We start from the raw sequence: 15,360 nt of genomic DNA on the forward strand, positions 1-15,360 counted from the left end.
TCATTTCATTAGGTTTTTATTTGTGCACATTCAGAATTTTTTTCTGTGGTCCCAAGGTGGCATTTCTTAGCTCATTCTGTGACAGTGTCTCTATTAAGAAATAACTTCCACTTGTTTTGCATTTGTGATTGTTAATTCATGGGGGGGGGGAGGGGGTGTGTGAAATATAGGCCTTATTGTGGGTATATTTGTTTATGGTATGAAAAGATTCTTATTAGCTGTTGCAATTCAAAGTTTAGTCCATATTAAATTAACATACATTGTTTTGACTTCTTAACAGGCAATAACTTCGAACTCTGACTTATGCTTTCATTGATTCTACAGCAAGGCAGTAACAGTAAGTGTTTGTTATAACTTTTTTAATAAAGTAGTTTTTATAAGTCTTTGTTTACTGTAAATGTGTTCTGGAAAGGCATTATGACTGCTGGCCATGGCCAATGCCGAAATGCTACAAGTAGGTTCTCTCAGTGAATCAGATGGTTGATGTTCAGAATATTTAGTCATCTTTCACAAAAAGGGAAACAAGATCAGAGCAACGGCCTCCATTTCAGTTGGCTGTAATTGTCAGTGCTTTCATTGAATGCCATAACTGTGTATTAAACAATTTTTTGAAGTTACTAAAATGATTAGAAATGAGAGTGTAAGAATTTATACCTTTACAAGAGGTTTTACTATGTTTTAATGGGTAACAGGAAACCTGGAAAGAAGAAAGTCATTGTGTTAGAAGGAGAACGAGTGTCAGTGTTCTGAAAGACTAAATGAAGGTACAAAACTGGTTCATGATAAGCTGTTTCCAGGTTATTGCATTTGGTTTTTGCAGCCAAAGTTAAAAATAACACTGGACATACATAATCAACAACAATTTTTAAAAAGTCTTAATTGTCTTTCATGAAGATGCTCTTAATAGCTTTTAAGTCTCAGTGTAAAACAATGCAATGTGAAGTTACTAAATTACTATGGACGTTAAGACTTCATATCCTTTGTAAATGAAATTGAAACACAACTGTTGTACACTTGAGAGTAAAAGTAAATGCATACCAGTTGCTGTGTTTATCACCAAGGGATTGATTTGGGAAACTTATATCTTTTATTAGCTTCCAGTTTAGCTTCAGTTTTCATTAGACATTGAATAAGGCTTGTTGGAGGGAGAGAGGCAGTCTTGCTCTGAGCGGAGTGTGATGCTGCTAAAGGGTGTTTCTGGCCTGAGGACATCCTAGCCTGGGGCAATGTCTGGGCAAGTTCATAAGAGTAAGCCCTGTAGTATTTGGAGGGGTCTGTAATAATCAGTGTCATTACAAAACTGTGTTATTAAGACTATTTTTGGTTATTTGTTTTTCAACTTAATACTCTCTGCCTCTCTTCCTAAACTCATCTCTACCTGTCAGTTATCAAAAACAATTATACTAATCTTCCACCTCCACAAGTTCAAGTGGTACAATGAATTGACGTAAAAATCTAACTAAATCTTTTAATAAAGAGGTATACTGACTATTCCTAAGTCAACTTACCTTCAGCAGTTTTGGTGTGTATGTATAAATTGGCACAGGTGTTGAATCAGTTGTTCACCCTTCTTTTAAATAAAGGAAGAGTCAGTGATCTTGGGGTGGGGAGGGCAAGGCAGAAATCAGCTTTAAATTGTAACATGAAAATCTTGGGCTTAGGTAGGATGCAGCATCTTAGGAAACACATCATAACCTTTCCTGTATCAATGTCGTCTTATAGGGCACTTTGGAGAGCTTTTTTTTGTGTACTGATAGTGGTCTGCTGCACTTGAAAGCATCAGAGAACTTCTGAAGGATTTTGTATAAATATTTGCATAAATACAAACTGCATTTCTCCTGATTATCACAAACTTGTTTAAACTTGCTTCCTGATGGCTGTGTGGCCCATGTGAAGGGAAAAATGGGGGTGTTTTTCTGCATCATGTGATACTTTTTTTTTTAAAATGTGCTGAGGGTATTGCGGTTTGCTTTTTTATTTTGTGCAATTGAAATGAAACTGGGGTAGATGGGGTCACTAAACCCTACCATGACTCTGTTTGCTCAAGTGTTTGAGTATCTTCTTAAGAAAACCTGGGACTTGAGTTGTGGAAAAATCAATAGGAAGAATTAGGCTCTCATTTTACAGCTTTGTGGTAAACTGTATTTTTTTCCCTTGAATATCAGCTTTTATTTTTAACTGGACAATAAGTTTGTCCTCACATCGTATGATATTATTGTGCCAAGGCATATCACTTGCCTCTCAACAAAGCAGTGGAGAAATGTTAAGAAAATGTCTGCTCATGTAGAGATTTTTTTCCAACATACAGAATTTTAAAGGCTCATAGGAATTACTTAAGAGACAAGATTTGATCTTGGGTAGGGTGATATATTTTCTGCTTAATCACTTCCAGTTCTATTGCTTGGATGAAAAGGGAGGATTGCATTGCTTCCCTAAACATAACGGTGAAATGTGGTTGCTTCACTACCAGTAAACAAATTTGTTTCTAAAAAAAATCCTATTACACCTAAATATTTTTAGGTGACTTTTCAGGAGTAGAGTCTAATATCCAACACAGACCAAAATAATAGTGAAGCAACTCTGTCCCCTTCTTTATTCAACTCTTAAACTACGCTTGAGCCTCTATATGTACTATCCTGAAAGCTCAGCTATTCTAATCCATGATGTTTAAAGAGACCCTTTGAGGGTTGCTCCCCTGACTAGGAGTAACTTTGATTTGCATTTTCTGTGTTCAGCTACATTTCTTGCCTGTGTAGAAATATACCCTATGACTTGAAGGAGATGAACTGCAAAGAGCCCATTATCTGACTGTCTCTTTAGATTACTATTCTTAGGCATGCTTGTTTTTTCACTGGAGAAAGCTAATTAGTATGAGGGATATTGCATTTTCAGTTTGTTACACAATAGTGTAAATAGTTGGGTTTGATTGAATTAGTAGGCTTATTTCCAAATATGAAGGGATTGCAATAGATTATACTTGTAATCAGAGTCTTATGAATACATGGGTTTAGATTCCTTCTTGGAAGTTTGATCAGTAAGAGTATAATACTTAAAAAAGTTTTAAATATTTGAATAAGCAAATTCACTGTATCCCCTGGAAAGGGAAACATGCAAAGACAGAACTGGCTTTAAAGGTGCCATCTGTTGGTGATGTCTAGTATTGTTGCATTATGCTAAAAAAATTAATCAAGTAAACTTCTTTCTTCTTGTATCTTCTGTGTTCTGAAGTTCTGGCTATTCTGATCTTTTTAATGGCTGTTCTGATTTTTTAATGTGTACCTATTAGTTATATTTCGGTGTTTTTCTTCTCTAGTAATTTGGTACGTTATCTTTGGTAAAATATGGAAACAGCTCTCCACATTCTTAGCTCATCCTGAATCAGGGGCGGTGGGCAAGTTGTGTGGGATTTTGTTCTTTTTTTTGAATAGTACAGATTTGATTGCCAGTAAGAAATTACATATATTGGTATTTCACGTATGAAGAGCTAACATCTATGTACATCAAGGTGTTGATGCAAATGTGCTTATACCTTGATTTTTGCACCTCTAAAATATTAGAATCCATTAGCTGTTTGTTTCTACAGAAAGCCTTTCCCTCTGTCTTCCAGAGTAACCCATCTACTTATGGTGCTTGCACAGTTCAAAAGCCTGTTGTTACAGGTAGGCCCAGAGTGTAGAAACCCAGATCCTTAAAAGGAACACCGCCATATTTAAATACAAACTTTGTGAATTATGGTAAATTAAGTAATTTTGGAGACATTACCTTTATTTTACTCTCAGATGTAAAATAATTAGCGTACTCCAGTTCACATAGATGAGACTTTTGTAGAGCAATAACTGAAAAAAAGCCTGTCATGCTATTCAACCAGATGAGCTTTGAGATAAGTGCATGATGCATGTGAATTTGGGGGTTTTAGGTTTTTTTGCATAAAAGAGGCATTGTTAGCATGGAATCAAAGTGATGATGATAGTCTGGGAGACATGCTTTCAAGGGTAACTTTCACAAATGAGGGTCATAACTAAAAGCTCTTCAACTAGCACAGAACACATTAAACTGGAAGAACAAACAAAAAGCTGGTGTTGGCAGATCAAAGAAAATGAAAGCGTAAAAGATACTCTTAGAAGATCAGTTGGCCTAAATATCAGAATTGTAGTAATATCTTTTCTGTCTTATTCTCCTCTGTTTTATCTCTTTCATGTATACCTTGATTATTTTAGCCACTGGTATCATTCCCTTCAAAAATTTGCTCGTTTGCTGCCTGAAATTTAATGGGATAGTGAGTGTTCAAGCTTATGAGAAGACTTATATTCTTTGAGAATAAAGTGTTATCAGTCTTAGGAGAATTAATTGAGTTAATATTCTAATGGGAATATAATTTTTAGCCGATCCTTTTCTACTTTGCTGGAGTAAATTGAACAAAGGTAAATCAAACACTGAGGACTGCACCTGGCGTGTATGAAATGTCCTTGGGTGTATGCATATATATATATATGCACAGACTTTGGTGTATGATAGCTGTAGAAAATGAGATCTGCCTGTTTACCAACAGGGCATTTGTGTAGATCAGTCACAATATGGATTTTTGTATGATCAGTACCTAAAATGTTTGCAGGTTTAGGTGTTTCTAGACTAGATAATGGCCATTTATGGCCTGAGCTACGAATCAGATCTGGTAATTTTTTGCCTCCCTCTTTTTTTTTTTTAAACTGAAATTCTTTCAAATAGACAGGGAGTGAATGAGAGACTAGATGTGAATTGTTCTTGCAGCTCATTCTTTTGTGAGGCCTTTTCACTTTTCATTTGACTGAAAATGGGTCCCCTCTTTAAGCAAAATAGTCCACTGTGTAAGCACTTCTGTATCTTTTGATATTCTGATGAATATACATGCATAACTAGTCATGCAACTGGCTTTCTGCATGTGACTTAGGCTAAATGACAGCCCCTTCATTAGACACAAATATACAATGAAGAGGGCTGTGTCCTAAGCTTTGATTACAGCTGCCCTTCTGGTCACATAGGAGATGAGGGGTCAGGCTTGAGGTTATAAAGTAGCTCTGAGAGATGGTATGCCTAGGTCCTGACTAAAGCTGAGCTGATGTTCATTCCTAACAAGGGAACCTTTTCCTGATTGGGGGAAATGAGCTGCTCAGTTACAGGAAAATCTGTATCAAATAGACTGAAGTGAAATAATTAATTTGGCTTTCCATCTTGAAGTAAGATGGAATTAAGCTACCAGAGAGCTTCTACACAGTAAATAAAAAAAAAAAATATCTTGGTTGGTGACTAGAGTTTTAGTAGAGGTATAATGGGAAGAAAAAGCATTGGTCTCTAAACCATTTATGTAAATAATAAAGTCATATTTTGAATGTTCTTGCTCATAGCTTTATATTCAAAGTAATTTGCTATTACAAATGAACTAGTCTAGCATAAACTCTTCTCATTTTGCCATAGAAATGGAGACCAGAACATACACATCAGTAGAAGCTTTCAAAAGATAATGGGGGGGGGAGTATTACATGTTGTACCATAAAAGACACTACTGACTGCAAAATTGAATGGGACACTAATGCATTACACTCAAAATATTAACTATAAAATCTGAAAATAATATCAATGTCTGCTTCCATTACCATGTGCTGATTAGCATACAAAACTTTGCCTTAAGAACTGTGAGGGAATTAATGGGGAGGGGGGAACAAACACCCATTTCCAGCTCAGGGAAGGCTCTAAATGAAAATGGCTCCTGGGAAAGCACTGAGGCAAAGATGATATCTTTTCTATTACACACTTCCCAGGCATCTACTTTGGGTCCAATTTTTGGGCGGGGGGGGGGGGGGGGGGAGGAATTTGCCGGGCAAGGCAGACCTTTGATTCATTGCACATGAATATCACCAGAAAAAAAAAATTTAAAACCATTATTTCAGATTGCTATAGTAAAAATAATTGCTGCTTCCCTTCTGGAAGCCCTTTGTTATAGAGTGGCAATTATGGGAATGACGCTACAGTGTGTGTTAGCTATTTCTGATGCTCAGCCATTAGCCACGATGCTGTAAAATTATGAGATTTTGATCTTTTCAGATCATCTGACAATGCTTACCTCCAAGCTTCCTAATAGGTGTATGCAGAACAACCTACCATTTTTCCCTAGAGACTATTTCTCTGACCTTGATGTGGTGGACTGAACTTTACCCTTTACTATAGAAGGCGGTTTTTTGTGACAAATGGATAGAGAAGCCTATCAAATCAGGGTATTATAAAAGCTAGTTGACTTGATGTTGTGTAGTACAAAGTATGAGATGGGAACTACAACAGTGGCTTTGCCTGGAGAGCTCCTAGCACTTGTTCTGCACTGAGGTCCTTAATGTCACTAGGAAGCTCGAGTAAATCCCCTGCAGTCACTAGAGGCTGGCTGATTTAACAAACTAGTCCAACAGCTGGACTTTTTAGAAACTATTTATAACTTTCTCAGCTGCTAGTAACAGGAAATACTGCTTATGTAGCATTCAAACTTGGGGATTGCCTTGTTCATAGTATGTAGCCTAATAACTTTAAAGATAAGCTCAGCAAATATCCAATATGCAGTTCCAATGATTAGTATTACATCTAGTATATTTCAAAATAAATCAGTATAATGCTGCATCAGCATTTCAAAGAGTCCTCATGATTACTAGCGCCACAGAGTGGAGACTAAAGTATGGAGAAGGTAATTAGAATGACCTTACATTACCAAACTGGTGAGTGGTACTGGATCTTTGTCCACAAGTAATGGAGTTTTTTCTTAAGATGCTGCTTATCAACAGTGTATGCATATAGATATCAGTGAAAGTTAATGTGAATACCTACATGTGAATGTAAATAGCAAACCAAGTACTGCTTATATTTTCCAAAAGCATTACAGTTTTAGCTGAGCTATTCACATTTTTCTTGTTCTTATTTTTTTGACTTTAAGCTTTTAGCACACTAAAATTGTTTTTAGAATACTCCTTAAGAACTTCATCAACATAATTATTAGTATGTTGTGGTTTAAATTAGGCTGTGTGCCTTCTCTAACAGTTAATAGCTGGATTTGGGGTTATACTACACTAGTATGTGTTTAGTTTAATACTGGTTTATAACTTACCATACCTGAAAACATCTGCAGAGTTAACACTGCATACTAGATTACCTTTAACATAGATGATCTATTAATGTGATCTACAAATGCTTGTTGCTGCCTTAGGTTGTGTTTTGTCTTTAGAGTTAAGGAAATCAAATAAGTCTCTTAAGACAAATAATAGATAAGTAGACTACAGAATGTTTACAGTCTCCTAAAAATATACATAGAAGAACAGTAATTTTAGCCAAGCACCAAGAGTTCTGTTTTCTTTTACCATTTTCTGCCATTGACGCTTAATTTAACAATGATAAACTAGCCAGAACTCTGTAAGACGGGCTACTCAGAAATGCCAGGTTGTCTATAGCAGCCTTTGGACACAAATCTTTAACTTTTGCAACTACATGAACATTTACACAGGACATGAAATGATACAATAATTGTGGTATACCTTACAGTTTTAGCATTATTAATCAATTGATCTGTTGAACCAAATTCACCTTGTGTCTTAGGACAAGCTTGTTTTGTTTTTTGGGTTTTGTTGGGTTTTGGCATGTTGTTTTTTAAACTTCTGATTACTGTTTGTGTATTGATTCAGTTTTGAATACAGGAATCTTGTAAAGAACAATTGGACTTCTGTTTAAAGTATGTTGTCTACATTTGTCTTAAGATGCTCGTCTAAATGAAAATTGACGTGATCTCCTGTAAACCTTGTAGAATGTGTTAAATAGTTTCCCACTCTTATTACTTTCTCTTCATGCAAATGGATTCATGTCTACCTGTGTCCTACCTATATTTTACAGTCTTTGTGGAAATAAGGTATTAGCAATGCAATGCCTAATATATGTTTTATGGTATAGCAGTCTGCTTTATATCCATGAGCTTTCAGTATTTTGTATGTTGACTAATAAGCTACTTCACCTCAGAAAGAGGTGAACTAACTAAACTAAATAACTTAAAAATATTATCCAAGTGGGAAAACTATGGACAAACTCCCAAAGTATTTCAATGCAAAACAACAGGAGTTACTGTGAACAGAAAGCTGCTTCAGGTTCACAGAAGGAAAAGCTAATTGTCAGGCAGAGGGGAAAAGGTTTCATGAGACAAAGATGTTGCTAAAGGTAGAATTTTCACCCCAAGTATATGGAATTCTATGGAGAATTAATGTAAAGAGCTGGTAATTGAGGCAGTGTTAACTGTTTCAATGCTTATCAAAACATGAAAGTGAACTGGGAAGATTCCTTTACAAAGAATTTCACTGCTGTCTGAGGATGACATCTGATTTCAGTGTCCCGGTTTAAAAAATCTCCACTGATGGAATTAAAAACCAAAGAAATACTGTGGACTTTTTGCATAAAGAACTAAGCTAAATATGAAGCCTGCTGAAATGAGTTCCCCATTGGAGGCTGATTTGATCCTATGAGCTGTTACAGTTTACAGGGAAAGAAGACTAGCAAACTGCCTAACTTTTTTTTTTGCAAATAGTTATTGAGAAAATGCTTCATTTTCACAGTATTCTGATTTTTATTCTGAATAAAATGTTCACTTGGGATTCATTATCCAGTTTAAAAGACTTAAAAGATTTAAAGGCGTACTGGGAAAAAACCAACCAACCCACTTACTATAGAATTAAATGAGTTTCTTTCAGATAAAGCAAGAAGTATTGTGTGGGTATACAAGTTTCATTATGCATCCACTGAAGTTCTGTTGCATATATCTTGCTGCTCAATTGGTGTGCTGAACAGCAAAATTTATCATTTGTACATAGCTAATCTAATGATAATGAGCTATGAGGAGACTGTTTACAGTACAGCAAGTTTAGACCCATTCTCAAAGCTGTCAGGGAGCGATTGTGAATGTTTCTTCAGTGATTTAAGTGAATTTCATATCCAGTGAGGAAGATTTTCAGAAGTTAGGTGTTCTGAAACCAAAGCAGACTCAACATACTGGAGACTAGTTACTACAAAAACTAGAATGATTTTTGGAAATATATGCAAAGCTTGCAGGACCATATTATATTTAAAAATTCGTGATGCTTTACAAGCCAAGGTAAGCTGGGGAATTCTCTTCATTAAAATACGCTCCCCTTATGTGATTTGCTTAATAGATTGTGCAGAGTTTCAGATCACTTTCTTAAAACTTAATTGAACTTGAAAACTGATTCTGCTAAATTTGACTTAAATGTGTTTTGTGTAAAGCTTGTTAATGTAAGAAAAATGTAAGTAGGAGCATGGAGGTGTTGCTAAATTCTGAGTATTCAAAGTGAGAACAATCAACATGTAAATTATTGAGCTGTCAAATTAAATGAAACTGAATATTTTTGAGTGATTCACATGCAGATTGTTAAAAAGGCACAGATTCTGCAATTAGCAAAAATCAGGAGCTCAAGTTAGCCCTCATTACATTTCAAAAATCAAAGGAACAATAAGAACTATTTTTTGTAACGTAGCTGTGCAGGAGGAGTATTAGGTTGGTTCTCTTTTTAACAATACAACAGAAATTCTAAAGGAATATCTATTCAAGAGTATTGTCATACTTTTCATTTTAATTTTCTTAGTCATTAATCTACATGGATATAATTCTTACTGGTTGTGCATATTGCAGTAGTGGTGGTTTTGCAAAGTAAAATCTAAAAATACCTTATTGCCCTTTTTGAGACATTAAACAGTTAATAATGCTGATAAGTTGTCTTTAAACGCGTAACTGAAATAGTCCTTATGGAGCTGAAGGCAGCTTTTATACATCTTGGAGCTATTGCTCCAGATTTTGTGCAAAGCAACTTCTGTGACACTTGTTTTAATGATTTTTTTCTCACTGTGAAGACCGAGTCTAAAAATAATCTGAGGTATGAAATATTTTAATATTGGAGAGTTGCTAGTGTTGTATACTAATTCATATAAGTTGCTTCAGAATTCTGTTAAGAGATTAAGGGTCTCTTTCTTTAGTGTAACTGCGTAAAACACTTCTCTCTGTACCATGTATCGTTCTTGGGGACGGGGTAGGAGGGATGAGGGTGGAGAAATATAAACTTTATTAAATTTGGGGTTACTGAAAGTATCCTAGGTAATGCTAAAATGAGGTCTGACTCAACCTTCTGTGGGTAATGAGCATTTCCACTAATGCAATGTGCATTGCTTAATATACAGTGGAGTTGATCTAGACATACAGTATTAATCCTTTAAACTGTCAACCTTGTAACTTCCGTTTCCGATTTTTTTGAGCTGTTTGCCATGTAATTCCCAAATTTATGCTGCTTCTCTAGAAAGTGAAGGATTTTGGAGTTTGAATTTATTCATCTCTGATGCAAAACAATTTTAAACTAAACAAAAAACCCAAACCAAACCACTTCCCCTACCCCTTGAGGCTGTGTTTATGCTGTGTGTTGTATCTGATGGATTTCATTTTAATAAGGTGCTTCACTTGAAGAGGTGGGGAGAATCCTTCAATCAGCCATACATTCCCTGTCTTTAAGCAAATTAATTGGTATGAAAGCAGCTCCTTACTGAAGACAAGCTAAATGACCAGCACCAAAGAGCCTATCAGTGTGAACTCATTAGCAGTTTCCATTTATGTACTAGTAAAATTCATTAAAACAAACAAAACCACAGGATATGCTAACTCAGGCTTTTTATGCTGTATTTCAGAGACAGTTGTGTGAAGACTCTCTCCCTTTTTTTATCCCCAATTCTTCACCTTAAAGACAGATTAGTATTTTGTATTTAGGGACTTGGATTTCTACTTACCAGTATGAATGCAGACACCTTATCAAATCGTAACAGCCTAATAAGCTGCAACATTTAGGCTGGTGTAGTGGGTGATGCGGAGATGACGAAGAGGCTTCTGTTGGGCAGAAAAGTTAATATCAGAATACGTATGGTCAGAAATTCCCATTCACTGATAAATTTCAGTTAGTCTAGTTCTTGATATGGTGAGAAACTAATTGTGTTTGATTAGGCTCTTGTACTTTGCTATTGGTCTTGCTTTGGGAAAATCACTTCTGCTCTGTGTGTGTTTGCTTTTGTAAAACAACACTACTATTTACTTCCTTTGAACTGTTGGTATTACTTGGTATAGGGCTTCCTTTGAAGGTTCCAACCTCTGTCTGGAGTGGGATGCATCTCTGTTAGGAACATAGCCACCCTTTCTCAACTCTGTTATATACAACCTGCTCTTTTAAGGGGTTAGGGGATGTTCCTAAGAATGCCACATGCCATGCAGCTCACTTGACAACACCTGAAGTCAACCTGCAGTTCCAAAACATGATGGAGTAAGGAAAGGCTTGTTGGATACACTGCTCATAGCAAGTGGGGACTTCAGCTCAGGGGAGTCAGTTATTCTGGGAACTTGCATGATGTTAGTAGCACAGGGAATGCTAGTAACTACTCACAAAGTAGTTACTTTGTGAGTTTGTAGCCACTAAACACTTGTGACTTCTGGGACTGTTAAAGCCAACAGAACAAAGTGCTGGTACCAAGTAATCAAAACAAGGCCAGCTAATAGGCTCCCGTGTAACTTGCCTTGAAAAAATGGACGTATTCCAAATTGGGATCATGTCCTTTAAAATGGCCCCTGGGAAATTTATTAAGCAACTGCACTAACTTTATGCTTGCTCTTTCTCAGAGATGCCAATCCGTGTGCACGCATAGAAGTGTATGCGAAATATGCTTATTTTAAACTTCAATATTAAAGAACTTTATTTGTGGTGATGTAATTCTATATTAATTTAAAAGCTAACACCCAAAATATTAGAAAATAATTTCACAGCTAGAAAATCCAAAAATTGTTTTCTCCTTGTGATGTTACTCATTGTTCCCTTAATCCATGTTTCTCAGATGAATTTTGTTTTAAGAATGGGAGCACAGGCTTCTGATGAACTAGTGTCTTGGGACAGCTGAGTCAGGCTTGGTTTTTATCTGTGTTTTGTCACTGATTTTGTGTCCATGTATTGTACTGACATGTAATCAAATTCCTTGCAAAATCTGTGCTCCTTCCCTTTGAAGAGTTCTGTACTTTGAAATGGAGTGCTATTAAAAAAGTAATTTCTTTCTAGTATATGCAAGATAAGCTTAGCCAGAGCTTTATATGTGAACCTATGAAATACAAAGAAAGAACTTTCAAGGCTAGTTATAGAGCCTGTAATATTTAAAAAGGAAAGTATTTTCCTTTTAGATAAACCCAAACTAATAGTGCAGCATGCTTATGTAGTGAAAAGCAACTTATTTGGGCAAGTGTAATAAATGTTCGTTTGATCAGTGTGTTTTTAGCCTCAATTTCTGCACAGCTAAACTTTCAGGGTAAATTAGGTACATTGCTGTAGCTCAAGAAGGCCAAGCAGTAAAACAACTGTATACACTCTTTGCCTGTGAAATTACCTGTAACATGCTTTTGTATTAACAAAAAATGAGAGCCATGAGAAGCAAGTTACTGCTAAAGTAGTTAGTTACTCAAGCCTTTCATTGCCATGTGATTCCGCCTCTGGAGGACAGGCGGAACAGCTGGGTGTCTGTGCAAACTGGCTCAACAGGAGCAAGCAGCAGTTCACAGCGCTGCGCTCCAATTGCAGTAAGCTGTTCTGAGGCCATGGTTCAACAGCAGACTGAACCTGGCTTTAGGGCTCGTACTTCTAATCAAGAATGTTGCAGCTACATGATAGTAAGCACAATGCAAACATTCTGCTAACTTAACAGTTTTCTGGGAATTTTGATAAGTTAACATTATTGTCAGGCTTTATGCCAGATTGGCTATTATCTGTTCTACTATAGCTGTCATGTAACCAGTGTAGAGCATACAGCTATCACAGAGGCTGTATTGTCTGCACCATCTAATTTGAGGGAAAAACACAATTGTGTTCTCGTGTCTAGTACAAATCAAGTCTGTGTTGCTGTGCACAGATCCAGTATTAATGGTTATGGAACTACAGCTCAAACACATTTTTTGACTGTTGTCTCCTGGCTAGGTGTAGGCAGGACAAACGTACATGTTTGCAAAAGACCTTCAGTGCAGTGCTAACACTCACACGGTATAAAAGCGTGAGGATAGCATGACATTGCCTAAATTTGAGTGGGACAGAATGGGCAGTGTCTTGCATTCATTGTAATTCACTGCTTTTCATCCTGCACTCTTGTTGTGTTCATCATACCTATCCATTTTATGGACATAGCATATGTGCATAGTCACAAAAAAGATAAGGTTTGGTAGGTAAATGTCAGAATGAAAATATGCTCATTCATCTCAATAGAGTTTAGAAGTTAATACTCTAAAAGTGCTGGGTTCCCTATATTATTAGTGAAGTACTGGGGGGAAGATAACTGCTGTGTTGCAACAGATTAATTTTATAACAATGCAGCATAACAATACTTGGATAATACTTTGGAAATCAGTGAAACAGAAAATGCTTCCCTTTGATTGTGATTTATTATGCTTGACCTGAAGGATAGTATGTTTTCCCTTCTGTTTACATTCAATTTATATCTGCTTGTACTGCAGACAACCTTACAGCTGTAATGCAGTATTGTGTTTTCTGTCTGAAATGATACATAACTGTAACATGTTGGGCTGAATCTTTTTTAAAATCAGATTGAGTCAAACATGAACAGCCTATTTTTTCTTAGGTAGCAGTGAGATTTACAGTGCAATGTAAGTTACTGAATGGTGAAGACTTATTTCTTTATTTCTACACAAAGAACCTAATAGCTGTGATGGAACTGAAAGTATGTAAAGGCTGTAAAGAGGATTCCTCAAAGTATATATTATGTGATGGTAAGCCCGTGAACGTAACATTCTTTGGAAATGTTCTCTGGAAAGCTCTATTAAAATATAGGTACATAATATTTTTTGAATACAATGTGCTAAGAAGTGATGACCAAGATCTTTATTTTCTTCATCTCTAGCAGTTCTGAGACACTAGCTATGATTTCAGCTTTAATAAATTTTTTTGGCAGGGGGTGGGGTGAGGGGAGGTTGGTGTGGGGCAAGAAAAGGCTCCAGGGTGAGATCTGGTCTCTGTCATTCTTCCACCTCCTCTTTCCACTTCCTTCCTTCTGTAGTGTAACCGTGGTTTATTTGCAGTTTAATATTTATTTTTTTTTCCCCCCATGGTTTGTGTTGTTCTAATTTGGGGGACAGGCATGTAAGAAGAGCAGTAAATGGGGAGTTGAACTCTTAGGATGCCTCCTGAATGGCCTGTGGAAATTGTAGAGACTGCAGCCTTCTAGCAATTATTTCCATTATCCCAGTGCTCTTGCAATGAATTTTCCTGGACTGAAAATAGGAACAATGCATTTAAACACAGTAAAATGATATGCAAGCATAAAATGCATATGCATGTGCATATAGGTATGTGCCTCCTTTGGAAAACTATTGCTACTGTCTTCTACATGCTTTAGCATTGGTAAGTATGCAAATCATAAAATCACTGAATTTGTTTTTCTCCATCTAAATTTACTTTTTTCTTTGTAATAAAGCAGTTGATCAGATATTTCATTCTCTTAAGGACTGTGGTAAAAATTACGAAGGTAGGCATTGTGCATAGCAGCGTATTGGCAGAGGAAAGAGCTCAAATGTGTTTGTGTCAGGAACAACTATTTTCAGTTGCTTGAAGGTTGGAAAGATATCGGTATCCATTCCATGTGTTTAGGATAGAAACTCTTGTATTTTGACTGAAAGGCAAAAGTCCAGTACATGTATTTCTCATTTCCTCAGTGTACTGTTTGCAAAGCAAGGATCCTCTTGAAACCTGAGCTGTGGCGATTTTAATGACTGACCATGAGAGCTTCCGAAATCTGATGTACAATTGGTAACATGAATTAAGACTAAACAAAAAGAAAATATAAGTTATGAGCAGGTGATTTTTTTATTGACAAACTGAGATATACAGGAATTTATTTTCAGAAGCACTTTTTCTTGCTGTGTAAAATTAGATGACATCTTATTGGGTGTCTATAACATCCTCTTTTGTTAGAAGACCTACAGTAGATATCAGTGGTAAATACTTCCAACTTATGCTAGAGGTCATAAATATGTAGAGTGAGGATATACTTTTAGTGGTGGGGTTTTTTCATATAAAAGAAAATACCATCTACCAAAGCTATATGCATAGAACTCCGTGATGACTCTTTTCATTGCACTGCCACCCTTCTAAACCCAATGGAGAAAAACATAGTTTGACAGGTACTGTGAAACATATTTATGGTAAACTGGGAGGTAACTGTAGCCTTCAATAAGTAATTTTGAGTACTTTTTCAAAGTGGATAATAGTCTTATTTAGA

At 36.2% G+C, this 15,360-nt stretch overlaps 1 long non-coding RNA gene across 1 annotated transcript in view; it reads left to right on the forward strand.

The window, feature by feature from the left end:
* Nucleotides 1-15,360, forward strand: part of LOC142056938 (uncharacterized) — a 543,236-nt gene that overhangs the window by 354,625 nt on the left and 173,251 nt on the right. Inside the window, exon 5 of the long non-coding RNA XR_012660487.1 lies at nucleotides 281-337. This is a non-coding gene — a long non-coding RNA (uncharacterized LOC142056938). The remainder of the gene's footprint in view (nucleotides 1-280; nucleotides 338-15,360) is intronic.

The sequence above is a fragment of the Phalacrocorax aristotelis genome, chromosome 4 (genome assembly GCF_949628215.1).
Source record: "Phalacrocorax aristotelis chromosome 4, bGulAri2.1, whole genome shotgun sequence".
In the NCBI taxonomy this organism is placed as follows: Eukaryota; Metazoa; Chordata; class Aves; order Suliformes; family Phalacrocoracidae; genus Phalacrocorax; species Phalacrocorax aristotelis.